Genomic DNA, 13,416 nt, shown 5'->3' with positions numbered 1-13,416 from the left:
CATGATTAATGGATATACCATGATGCACACATATGGATTTTCCCAAAGAAAATGGGGACATATGTCACTAAAATAAGGGGGAGAGAATAAGCAGCTAAGAAATATGTTGTGAATTATCATCAGTATGATCCTCAGATAATTCAAGTCAAATGCTGGAAGCATTTGCTGACCCAACTATTTCATATTTCATCTGCAAAATGCTCTTAATGTCCTTGAAGGACAAAGTCTACAGCGTGCATGGAGCATGGTAGACTAATCGGTTCCAAATATAATAATTCTTGAAAAAGGGAGGAGCAAATGATCATAATAAGGAGGCAATATGCTCTTGAAGAGCTACGACATAACACTTCATGAACCTTATGAGAGGTTCAGGTACCTGAAAATAATGAAGTGTTGAGATCTCAGTAAGTTATGTCGAATTGCGAACCGATACAACATGATATCTTGTCGACAATATTTTGATATAATATAGCGCGCAATATTGTATAAGGTTGTGAGGATTTGATTTCTACGTCTCTTAAAGCATGTTGACGTAGAATAATTACCAAGTAAAATGATGCATCTTGGTAAACGTAATGTTTATTGGGCCAGCAGTCCAAACAACAGAAGATGTCACATTATTTATATTGATGGAAGTTGTCACAGTCTATATGGCTTACTTGGTAAAATTTATATGAAAATTTCTGAAGGATTCAAAATGCCTGAAGCATATACAAATTCTTGGGAAACTTGTTTATAATCCTTAAATGGATTAAATGAATCAAAGCTGATGTACTGAAATCGCCTTAATGAATATTTATTGACGAAAGGTACAAATAAGATCATGTTTACCCTTGTCTCTATATGATAATCAAAACCTTTCATATTATTATGCAAGTTGATGACTTCAATATTATTGGAGCTCTTAAAGAGTTTCCGAAAACACTTGATTATATCTGCTAAAAGAGGTTGAAATGAGAAAATTGAAATGGTCTGAAGTACCATATATTTGTGCAGTTGATGCGTTTATATATCTTGCTATAACTACGGGCATGATATAATTTACTCCAACATGGAGTTATTGAAATAGATCAACTGCATATTGCAAATGAAAGCCCTGGCATGAAAGTATTTGTCCTAACCAATATTGCCAAGTGTTTTGGACATACAGGGCATTCATCTGATCGACATAAGAGTTCAATCTAGATGTGTTATCTATTTCCATGAAGGATTATTGTCATGACAGTCAAATCATAGAAAGACAACAACAGATTATGAAGCAAGTCATGATGTACTTGTCTTGATTGCAACAATATTATACGGCGATGATGCAACTCTATTTGAGAAAAGAAGATGCAGATCATCAACCAGTTCGTCAAATGATTATTGACAGATCTGATAAAAGCTCTGTCAATCTCAAGATATGATAAGTTGGTATACAAGATTTGTTACATCATCGTCAAGAATTATGTGATGCTTTAATCAGGGAGAGCAAATACGCACTGTACTCTTTTTCCCTTGACCAAGGTTTTGTCCCATTTGGATTTTCTTGGTAAGGTTTTTAATGAGGCAGCTCTCAAAGCGTATTACTAGATATGTGCACTCGTTTTCCTTCATTAGGACTTTTTCCCACAGGGTTTTTCCTAATAAGGTTTTAACGAGGCACATCATCTAATTAATGGACATCCAAGGGAGAGTGTTATGAGTATGTTTGTCCATTAAGTTACTCAGTCACCTAAATGGCTTAGCCATTAAGTTACTTAGCCATTAAGCTACTTAGCCATTAAGTTATATTTTCTTCTATAAATGGTGGCCATATGTAGAATTGAAAGAAGAGGAAGATAATCTGATATCTCTCTACAGATTCTCTCTCTACATATTTCTTCCGTGTATTTACTTCATAGTTTTTATTTTATAACAGTCCCTGCCTTTTACTTTAAACACTAATTCCCACTCTCCTTAGTTTAAATCAACTACCTTATAGGATAATATTTATATTTTACATTTTTAGCCTCCTAATTAGCATAAGTCCGGTCGGTTAACCATTATTAATGGAATTTAGAGAATGCCTAATACCTTCCCTCTAGATTAGTTGAACCCGTACTTAGAATCTTTTGGTTTTGTAGACTTTAAAATAAAATCAACTTTAGATAATTACTTTAATTAACTTTAGGTGCCCTAATTCACCATAAATAATTAGGTGGCGACTCCTAACTTTAAATAACCCCGGAATTACCGGAATGTTATAAACCATTTTGACTCCGGTTAAAATAGGGTATAACAGACATACCATAAATTAGTTAGGCATAAAAACATGATTAACAAACCTTTCAATCTTTACTGAACACACAACTAGTAACCCAGCAGTACACATCAGGTAGTACATCAATAGGTTATTGGATTCATTTTTAATACAGTAACAAAGTTAAAACATGTATTTTTGTATATAGTATGGAAACATATAACCTCAACTCCTAGAAAGGAACAGCTAGAGTTTAGAAACAAGAGTATGACAAGCTTTAATGGCACAAGACATCATATAAAACAGGCTGACTAACACACTTAAGTCATTTTTAGCATTATTAACTCATTTGACCCAAATCATAACACCACATCTACCAGACAATTAACTAAGCCATGCTAATATATACTCTGTTAATCCTTATTTGACACCAATCAATATCTGATCTATATTATACGATGATTAAGTGACCAAACTTAACATGGAAACAGATAAGCAAGATCAGCCAATATAGAGTACATGCTCAACACAGACAGACTAAACCAAAATGACATTTAAAGACAGGATCAATTTAACAGGCTAAACTAACAACCAATCCAATATAATAAGCTATAACAGGTAAGCCACAGAGGCCTGAGTTAAGATGGTCTACAAAGCTTAATTACACTGGGCTGAACTAATATACCCACACATTTATTTGCCAAACTTAAACTAAAGCAAAAAAAAAAAAAAAAAAAACATGATTTATCTAACTATACCTAGCATATGAACATGCTTAAACATGTTAGGCTAACTGTCACGACCCAGCTAAGGGCCGCGACGGGTACCCGGGGCTAACCACCGAGCACCGCTCGTTCTATTACTCATCTTACTAATTTAATGCTCTTTTATCACATTTATACTCAAATCGTAGGAAAATCATATTTACTATGGAAACATAAATACTTATATATATATATATGCCTCTCGGCCATCAAAATAATATATATACATAATAGCATCTCGTGAGACCATCTAACCCACATTGCATATCTACGAGCCTCTACTGGAGTGCTAACATAAGGACGGGACAAGACCCCATCATGCCCAAAAATACATATACATGAATATACACAAAAGAATAATCAAGCACCTCCGAAACAAAGGAGTGCTTTCGAATCAGCTGACAGCTACTACGAATCTGGATCAAACTCACCTCCCCGTCTACCTGTGGGCATGAACACAGCGTCCAAAGAAAACGGACGTCAATACGAACATTGTACTGAGTATGAGAGGCATAAACAATGAAATAAGACAATGATACAAAGGGAAATATCAATATGGAACATCTATATCTGACTGTCAAGTATAAGGAAATAAGTCATGCTGTCTTACTCATACTCATCAACATATCATGTATGCATAATGTATAAGCTGTCTGCCCATATAGGTACGGTGTAGTAATGTATAAGCTGCCCGTCCATATTGGATCGGTGTGATAATCATAGCCTGCGTCCAGGCCTCCCGCGTCCGGGGTATCATCTCATGCCGCCCACTAGTGGTGTCTGCCCATGCCATCTGGCCATGGTGTATACGCTGCCCGCCTTAGCGGTGACTTCCCGACCATATAGGCGCGGTGTTATATCATCATCATGACATGGTCATCATAATACTTGCACAAGGCTTAAGAACAACTATACTTTATCGGGGTGACGTAAGGTCGTGATCCCCCGATTTCACTATGGAGCAATCATTGATATTCTGCCTCACCTTGAAGGAATTAGCATATAAGGTGAGTGTAAGCAATATATGATATCATATCATACATTTTAGAATCTCTATACTTTGACTCATCATCTTCATTATAGGCTCATAACATGTCTCTTATCTTATACGGCCATTCATAGACATAGGCTTTTAGCTTTCCGGAATATAGGAACTCATGAAGAGAAAAGAAAGTAATGCTTTTGGATTCATGCCATTAGAAAGAAAGGACTAGCCTCACATACCTTTGACGTTTAACTAAGCTATCGTTCGCTTGTTCTCCTTCAATGTCACGTTTCTACCTTCAAGAAAGAATTCACATCAACGTTAGTAAATCGACTACAAGAACGCGTTACTATTTCTAGGGAAAATTGGGCAGCACTTCCTTTGTTTATAATACTTTTCCCATATTCTATATCAACTCCCAAACGTTCATATCAACATTCACAATATCGCAACAACAATCATCATTTGTATACATTTACCACCATTCACCATTTCTCTTCAATTTCTCCACATTTATGGTTATAGCTTACTATCGCGTTTTCTCATATATAATACTTATTTCATGGTCTAAACGTCATTTATAACATATTCATAATCACAACACACCAACATCCATGATTCCATCCAACTACCATTCACCCATGAGACTATTCACTCATTTATAACCCATTTCTTACATCCTTCTATAATCCAAGTGTTTCAACTCTTCCATACCCTAAATAACATGTAAATGCCATAAAATTTACCTTAGATGTTGTAGGAACAAGCCTTGAGTGATATTGCTATTCTTGCACCAAAACCCTAGATTACTTCTCTTGAAATTTCTTAACTTGGATGAACTTTGATGAGTTTCCCACACTTGGTTTTGTTGATTTGATGAAGTTGATCATCAATTTCTCATGGGTTCTTGTATATGAAATGTGTGGAAGTTTCTAGAGAAGTCTTGAGTTGTGGAGAATGAAAAATGAAAATGAAATAAATGAACTTGGGTCTTTTATTTAAAACTTGAAATCTGATTCGAAATGAACAGTAGTTGAAAGTGCACAGTGGTCGTAAACTCGGTTTACGGTCCGTATTCTAGAATATGGGCCGTATTTCATGGGTGTATTTAAGCATAACAAAACCAGAAAGGTAGGCTGAGGACATGGTGATTTACGAACTCAGTTTACGGTCCGTATTTCAAGTCGTATTTAACTATTCAAGTCTTTGACAGGAAGTTGAAGTTTTGGAATGTTGAAAGACGACAAGGCAGTTTACGGGCCGTATTGTTATATCCCGCATTTTCAGAGCATGAGCGTGACACGTGCTTCCTCAAAAAAAATTGACAATCATGTTGTTGCTACATAATTTAAACTCACGTTGATAGTGTTGTATCCCGTATTTTTTAACGTCGGATTATTTGTAAGCTGAGGTGGGGCCCACACGTCAAGATTTTTTTGGAACATGTGACAAGTTATATGAATCACATATGTAAAGTTAGACACAACTCACGAAGGACCCTTGGGCCAAATCAAAGTGGAAGCCCTCCAAACGAATATTTTTAAGAAAACGTTTTCGGGTGACCTGACTTCGATGGGCAAAAACGGTATTATAAGTTTGAAATTTGGAAAATTACCAAGAAATAGAAGTTGTAGAAACTTTAATTAGCTTTCCAACCATAGGTCGTGGGTTCCCAGGTGACGTCGTTACAAGGAGATATGGACGTTTTAAGGTCGAAAGGTCAGTGGGCTAGGCCCAACTCGGGCCCAACCGGGTTAGGCCCATGACCCATGTTATTTAAGTGAGATTTCAGCCCTTTATCCTCATTTTTCATACCAAAAATACCAGAAAATTCTGGAAAGAGAGAGAGAGGAGCTTTGGAGAGAAGAAAAACCAACTTTGACCAAAATCCGAGCCCCGAATTCCGAAGCCCATGAAGGGAAAAGTGTTGTACGCTGCGTTGTCTTCAATTTGAGCTAAAAATCAACCAAGGAGGAGGGTGATAACGTGGTGGCTGAATTCTTAAGGTATGGATAAGGTTCATTTTCATTGCTAACAAGTTTATTTAAAGTTTTAACGGATTAGAACGGGAAAATAGCGATATAAATTCGTCCGTTGGCATTGTGAATTATGGAATGAGATTTGAAGAGAATTTGGATGAAAATAAATATAGTTAACTTGTAGAATGTGGAGGATGTTGTTATTGATGTTATTTAGTATCTTGATTGTGGTTGTTGTAGATTCTATACTAAAAATAAAGATTTGATGGTTTGAAAGAAAGTTGTAATTGTTGAAGGGATGTTGAAGAAGTCAATGTGACATTAGTATGAATTTTTATATTGTATGGATAATAATGTTAACATGTAAATTTGTTGGTGTAGTTTGTGAATTTGGAAGGAAAGAAAATGTGTTGTCATTGTTATTGTTGCACCTTGAGGAGTTTTCGGGTGAATTATGGATTTTGGTGGAATTTTTGCATATTTTGTAGAATGATATGAAATACTTTCGAATTGTATTTGAATGATCTTAAATTAGTAAATGAATATGAAAACGTTGATATTGGTTTGAAAGTGTGAAGTTGGAGTAGAAGTTGTTGCATTATGTAGAAAGGAAGACTACTTATGTTAGAATGCGTTTTGTATTGATTGTTGGTGTTGTTGGTATTGTTGTGGGTGTTGTTGTTGACATTTTGGCCGAGTTAAATTCTCGGGGATGTTGAATTTATAGGGGAGATGCTGCCCAAATTTTTGTAGACAAGTATGGATTTAAGATTTGATTTCTAAAGGCTTATAGTTAACATTTGGTAATTGTGGCCAATTATAGAATTTGGAGGAAACGGGATTTGAGTTTGGACAAACGCAAAAGGCAAATAAGGTATGTAAAGCTTTACCTTTCCTTCTCTTGGCATGTCTTAGGTTTGATAGGTTTGGATACGAGCCTCGGGGACGACTCTACTCTTAGGAATCCGCGTTTAAATTTGCCCCTTTTTCATTCAGTGGAATTGAATTAAATATTTTACGAATAGTGGAAAAATTGCCTAAACGCCTAGAACTTGCGCAACTAGGACCCCACTACTTTAAAACTCTCACAAGTGACGTCATGAAGTGTAACGTACGTAAATTGTGTACGCCACCTCAGTTGACCCGAGGTGGGCCCACTAATCCCGATTTATCTCTTATTGTATTATTGTCTTATTTTCGAGCGATATTAAAGGAAACGTTTTAACTATTCTTCTAACTACTAAACGACAATTGTTTTAAATATTCCATTGAGTCTTATAAACTATTTTGGGACATGGAAACGATCCCAGAAAGATTATTTCTATGTAACTCACTATGACATCCGAAATACACCTACTATGATTATCGTCCGATTACATTATTACGATTTGTCATTCGATATGTCCTATCGAGTCTTTGTAAATGTATTGTATTTTAAATTGCATTTAGTTTCTCACTACTCCACTCGTGGACGCCTCAATGTTTCCCTCACTGAGCCCGGGCCAGGATATGTTATCACGCGTATTTCACTGCATTGTTCGCCGTGCCTCGATGTGAGGGGGCAGGTATACATGTACATGGGTTGTGGAGTATGCTGTGCCATGTACACATATTCTGATATATGATGATATGATATGATATGATATGATATGGCCATCTGATATGTTTGATATGTGCACATTCTGATATGATATGATATGTTACGGAGCTATTCCCTACTCTGGAGTATGTTGTGTTGTGGCGCCAGTGACGGGGTGGCGACCACGTTCTGTTCACCGTGTCCCATAGTGGGGCCGGATATGGCATATGTTCTGACATGCATTACCTATGTTTTATGAGTAAGCATTTTTGATACTCCGGTTACTACACTTATTTTCTGTATCCCCTGTTCAGATTATGATTCTGTTTATTGTACCTTATGCTTTACATACTCAGTACATATTCCGTACTGACCCCCTTTTCTTCGGGGGCTGCGTTTCATGCCACGCAGGTACCTACAGATGAATAGAAGATTTGTTAGAAGATATTCCAGCAGGATTGGCGAGCTCCATTTGCTTCTGGAGCGTTGCCGAGTCAGAGTGCATGTACGATATGATTTCCGGATTGATGTTAGAGACTTTACAGACAGAGTCGTGGGTATAGTATGTCAGTTGTGTATGCGGCTTCATCAGCCGATATGTCATTCTGTATTATGTGTTAAATTCTGTATGATCACAGATTCTGTTTGATTTGGAAAGCATCGAACAAGCATATTTTGAGAGTTTATTATATATTTTATTTTTATCTAATTTAAAAAGTCTACTAAAATTATGTGTGTCCCAAAGGTCTGTGGGTTCGCTCGGCTTCGGATGTGGGGCCGGGTGCCCATCACATCCTAGCGGAATTAGGGTGTGACACGTATACCACTTTACGGTCCGTATTTCATCGACGAGACCAAAGTGCAAATCTGCAACTTTTCACATTTTCAGAACCTATAAATAGTCATTAGGCTCATAACCTACCTCTTATTCCCATCGCCTTTGAAATCTTACTTAGGGTTGTCAAGCGTCATTCCCTTCTGATTAAAACATCGTATACTCGTATTCTTCGTTAGTCTATTCACTGTATGAGATTGGAAATTTCCGAGGTGTAACACTAACCTAGGTAAGATCACTTGATTAAGGCAGATTAAACTAAGCAGGGTCATTGCTCACATACTTAAACAAACTAAACTAAATTATCATACATAAACATGCTTAACCACACAAACAGACTAACACAGAACATGTTTAACTGAACTATTATACAGGACTAATCAAATCCTAACTAATACTAACATACAAACAGACTTATCTATCAAACTAAATTAACTTAATTAGACTAACATGCTTTAATCACAAAATAACAAACTAAAATAACACAGAGCAACCAAAGAATGCAAAAAAAAAAGGGAATGGAGAATTACCTTCTTCGGGTGCAGCAAAGTGAGGCTTCGAATCTCCGATCTACCTCGAAACACCACAAACTCCGAGTTTGTATACACTCGGATCCGAACCAATACCAAGGGAAAAAACAGAAAAGGATTTAGTATTTTGAAACGACATCAAGAAAATTGTGACTGTTAAAAACTAATATTTCTTAAAGGGGGATTTGAGCGGCTGAAGACGTTTTTTTTTTTTTAAGGAATTTTGGCGGCTAAAGAACTTCTCAAAATGACTCTAGAAACGATTATTTATAGGGGGATTTCTAGGGTTTTCCTGGGGTTCAAAAATTGGGCGCCATTTCTTGGTTCAACGTTCAGATTTTGTAGGTATTTTGACTTTCTCGATCAGAAAAAGAAGGGAAATGGACAAAACCCGTTAAAACTTCTGTACCCGAAAATAAATGGAGCTGATAAAAAATCGATTTGAAATTACAACTAGACAAAACTCATCAAGGTCATTTCAGATGCAAGCAGAAAAGAAAGAAGGAGAAAACAAGATTTACCCTCTTTCAACGGTTGAATCCGGATGGGGGGTACAAAGCATTAATTTCCCTTCCCAAATCGACCATGCACGGTCTGGGGGAGGCGAAATAGACCTGCGATTTCGCCATTTTGGTCGAGGAGCGTAGAGGAGAGAGAGAGAAGAGAGAGGAGAAAGAAAGGAGGGGGGGGGGGGGGGTGCAGCGCTGATTAGATTTTAGGGTAAGGGATTGAAAATGTAATGTTTTCGTGGGCCGGGTCGGGTAGGTTAGCGGGTTAGTGGGCTGGTGAATTAAAAAGTGGGCTGGGTCATTTTGGGCTAATCCAAAAATATTGGTGGTTGATTGGGTTCGGATTTGGACTAATGTTGGCTGAATGAAAGAAACAATTTGGGCTCCTAAAATTAAATAAAAGACCCTCTTTCCTTAATTATATATTAACGTGTGCCAAAATATTATTTACTATAAAATATATTTATTACTAAATAAAGTTACACGATGTTATAGTAACCGTGCGATAATATATTTTAAAAGCTTAACAGTAAATAAATGTTATTGTTTAATTGCGCAATAATAAATGCGATGCGTGTGCATAAGACAGTAAATAAAATGTTAGAAATGATTATAATGCAGATTATAATAATACTGGTAAATAATAATAATAATAATAACAAAAATAATAATAATAATAATAATAATAATAATAATAATAATAATAATAATAATAATAATGATAATAATGATAATAGTGGTAGTAGTAACAGTAAAAATAAAAAATAATAATAGCTAGTGACTACAATAGGATAATGCAACACTGATATTAATAAAAAGCTAAAAATTGTAATAAAGTATAAATAATTATTTCTTAAGTTGCCAAAAATATTAGAAGCGTAAATAAATATTTTGGAGGAAGGCGGGACAAAATTGGGTGTCAACACCAGGATCGCTGGATTCTCACTCTCCACGGCTCTCTTCCTTTCCAATCAGTCTGAAAAGGATTTCCTCCACTTCTTGTTTGAATTTTGAATTCTAGGCTTCCTTGAGAAGCTGTTGAGCTCCTAAATCTGGCTATAAATACAACCCTTTAGCTGTGTGTTTAAACAAGTTTTTTAAGGCTAAGAAATCCCTCCTTTCGAACAAACTTTTCAATTGGGAGAGAATCCTCTTCTCTTATTATTTTTTACAAGCTTTCTCAGTGGAAAACCTCCTTCTTTCATTTTATGAGAACAATTGGAAAAATCCTTTTTTTTTTTAACGAGTCCACAACTAGAGAAAATCTCTCTTTAATCTAAGCTTTTCATTTTTCATAAAAATCCCTTTTTATCTAAGCTTGGATTCTCAGAAAATCAACTTTTAACTCTTAAGTCTTTTGGCTATCTAAAAATCTTCTTGAGTTCTGGGCTAAACAACAAACTACTTCGAGCGAATTCGAGGTCTCGACAACGACAATAGCCTCAATTCGCTGTCTCGAAGAATGTGACATCTCCTAATGCCTCATGTCTGTATAAAACCAACTCGAATCTACCTCTTGTTTTCCATGGTTGTTTGATCCCTGCATTTTCACTTTGTCATGTCTTTGGAATTAAGTAAAATGGGCAAGTGCACAAACTGAACCTTCTTAGGTAGAAACCATGCTGTGTGAATTCATGACCAAGTGGTATTTCTTCTATATTGTGGGTAAGTTTATTTCTGGCCATTGTTGGGGCTGGAGCATGTTTAGCGCTATAAGAGTTATAGTCCAGTCTGAAGTTAGCGTAGGACCCTATCATGTTACATCTGCTAGTTTTCTGTAGCTTAAACTAAATCTAGTTTCAATTTATTAAAGTGCGGATTAAAGGCATCTGTTTTCTTAACATCTAAGATCCCTCTTGGGTAAACTAAGTTCTAAAAGTGTGTATCGATCTGCTTAATTAGCATATGATGTTAATTATTTCCATCTCTTATTGTTGGGACTGTATATCTAATCCTTCTCTGCCTTTATTTTTCATGAACGCTTAGGAGCATTGGAGTTGTAGCAACCCCATTTCTGCCCAGAATATGATAAGCAGAGAAACAACAGTTGTGCACTCCGCTCGTGTCTAGCAGCCATCATTCGCGTCAAAAGAGTCCCCCATCCTTCTTCCTCTCTCTAAATTTCATGTCTTTGTATTGACTAATATTATATATGTTGTTTGTATCTTGACTAACATTTTTATGGACTTGTGTTGCAGCGTTTTTGTTTTGGGTTTGTGCTCTTAAAAGAGTGATTAAGTAGAACGGTTTATTTGATCGTCTCACCCCCTCCCCTTTCTTTAGGTATTAGATTTCAACTAGTCACTCAATTTAGATAATATCTTAATCGTTTTCCAGGTGATTTGCTTAGCATATTCCCAAGTTGTCAAAAGGAATATTTTACAAAAAGAAAGGAGTAAAAGACTATTTTCTTTATAAACGGTTGTTACTAATATTTTTCTTGAAACAGCATAACCATTTTTGGGATCTGAGCATCAAAAGACATCATTGCAGAATCCTTATAAGTACAAATTAACTTTTGTCGAGGATCGGGTTTCAAAAAGTATTGGGTGCAAAACGATTTTTATGTACCAAAGGGTCCAAATCATTTTTGGCATTTATTCTTTCTCGATAATTAACATGAGCAGGTTGATTCTTCAAGTTTTTTAACGAGAACTACTATTAGGACCAAAGTATAGTGGCCCAAACTATTTTACAAGACTATATGATACACATTCCATTTTACGTACATGTATGTATACATATTTATTTTTATATGCTATCTTATTTTTGGCAATTCCTTTAATCATCTTTTCATCATGTGTACACATAAATATTAATCTCATATCACAAATAGTGATTTAAAAAAAAATTATATACTATCTTTACATAGGATATAAATATCGTATAATATACATTATTTTCTCAATAAAATGTAGACATACTAATCCTCCCATTTTTATACTATTTTATACAAAACTAAATCATGAATATATATAGACACATATGTTTACACCTCATGCATACTAAAATACTTTTTTTTTTAAAATATATCATTTTTTTTACATACGTGCATGTATATATTCTCACTAATCATTTTCTATACGTGCATACATTTTTATTTACATGATTATGATGACTTTAAGACTACTATTTGTACGAATCGTCTTAGGAAATTAGTTCCTTTAGCAGTTCCTTAAAATAGGTAATAATAAATAAGAAATAGATAAATAATCCTTCTCTAGTGTCAATTAAACTAAGTTTAAAGACTGTCTTCGGATAGGCTCTGAGGGATGCTTAGCACCTTCCCCTCGGGGTAAATAAAACGCTTACCTAGAATCTCACAGGTTTCAAAGACTAAAAATTGGAATTTACATTTTTACAAATGGTTTCCTAATATTTCCTAAAATTAGGAGGTGACTCTGAAAATTTGCAAAACCAGAGGAAACATAGCCTATAAGTTGTGAACTAGTTTTAATCCGTTAAAAATAGGGCATAACACCCTGTCCATCCGATTGCATTTTGCGTTGTGGACAAGGAATGTGATGATTCTTGGACCTACTTCTTCGAGCAACTCAAGTTTATAATCGCCGATGAACCAGACTTGTGCATCATCTCTGATAGATATAAGAGCATAGCCAACGGTATTTCCAGGACCTATGAGCATGCTCATCATGGACTTTGCATGAAACATCTTTCTGAAAACCTCCGAAAGAATTTCCAATGTGGAGATTCTCTTCATGCATACTTTAATGCAGCAAATGCATATGGTTACGAGTAGTTCAATGAACATTTTCAGGAATTCAGGGATAAAAGCGCTGAAGCAGCTCAGTGCCTTGAGTTTGAGATTGGATTTGAAAAGTGGAGCAGGGCACATTTTCCAGCCAACAGGTACGATGTTCTCACCACAAACAATGCCGGGTCGCTTAACTCAATGTTGAGGGATGAAAGAGGGTATCCCGTGTCTGCCATATTCACTTCCACTTCTATGAGGTTTGCTAAAAAATATTCAGGCGTAGGCGTGCAGATATCGGC

General features: G+C 35.8%; 1 long non-coding RNA gene across 1 annotated transcript; it reads left to right on the top strand.

The window, feature by feature from the left end:
* The first annotated feature begins 10,335 nt into the window (after positions 1–10,335).
* On the top strand, positions 10,336–11,604 carry LOC132604036 (uncharacterized). Its single transcript, XR_009568623.1, has 2 exons — positions 10,336–11,067; positions 11,389–11,604. It is a non-coding gene; the product is annotated as an uncharacterized LOC132604036 (long non-coding RNA).
* Positions 11,605–13,416: the final 1,812 nt, after the last annotated feature.

This window comes from Lycium barbarum, chromosome 7, assembly GCF_019175385.1.
Source record: "Lycium barbarum isolate Lr01 chromosome 7, ASM1917538v2, whole genome shotgun sequence".
Classification (NCBI taxonomy): domain Eukaryota; kingdom Viridiplantae; phylum Streptophyta; class Magnoliopsida; order Solanales; family Solanaceae; genus Lycium; species Lycium barbarum.
The sequence above is the reverse complement of the archived record's forward strand: the minus strand, read 5'-3'. Positions and strand labels throughout refer to the sequence as shown.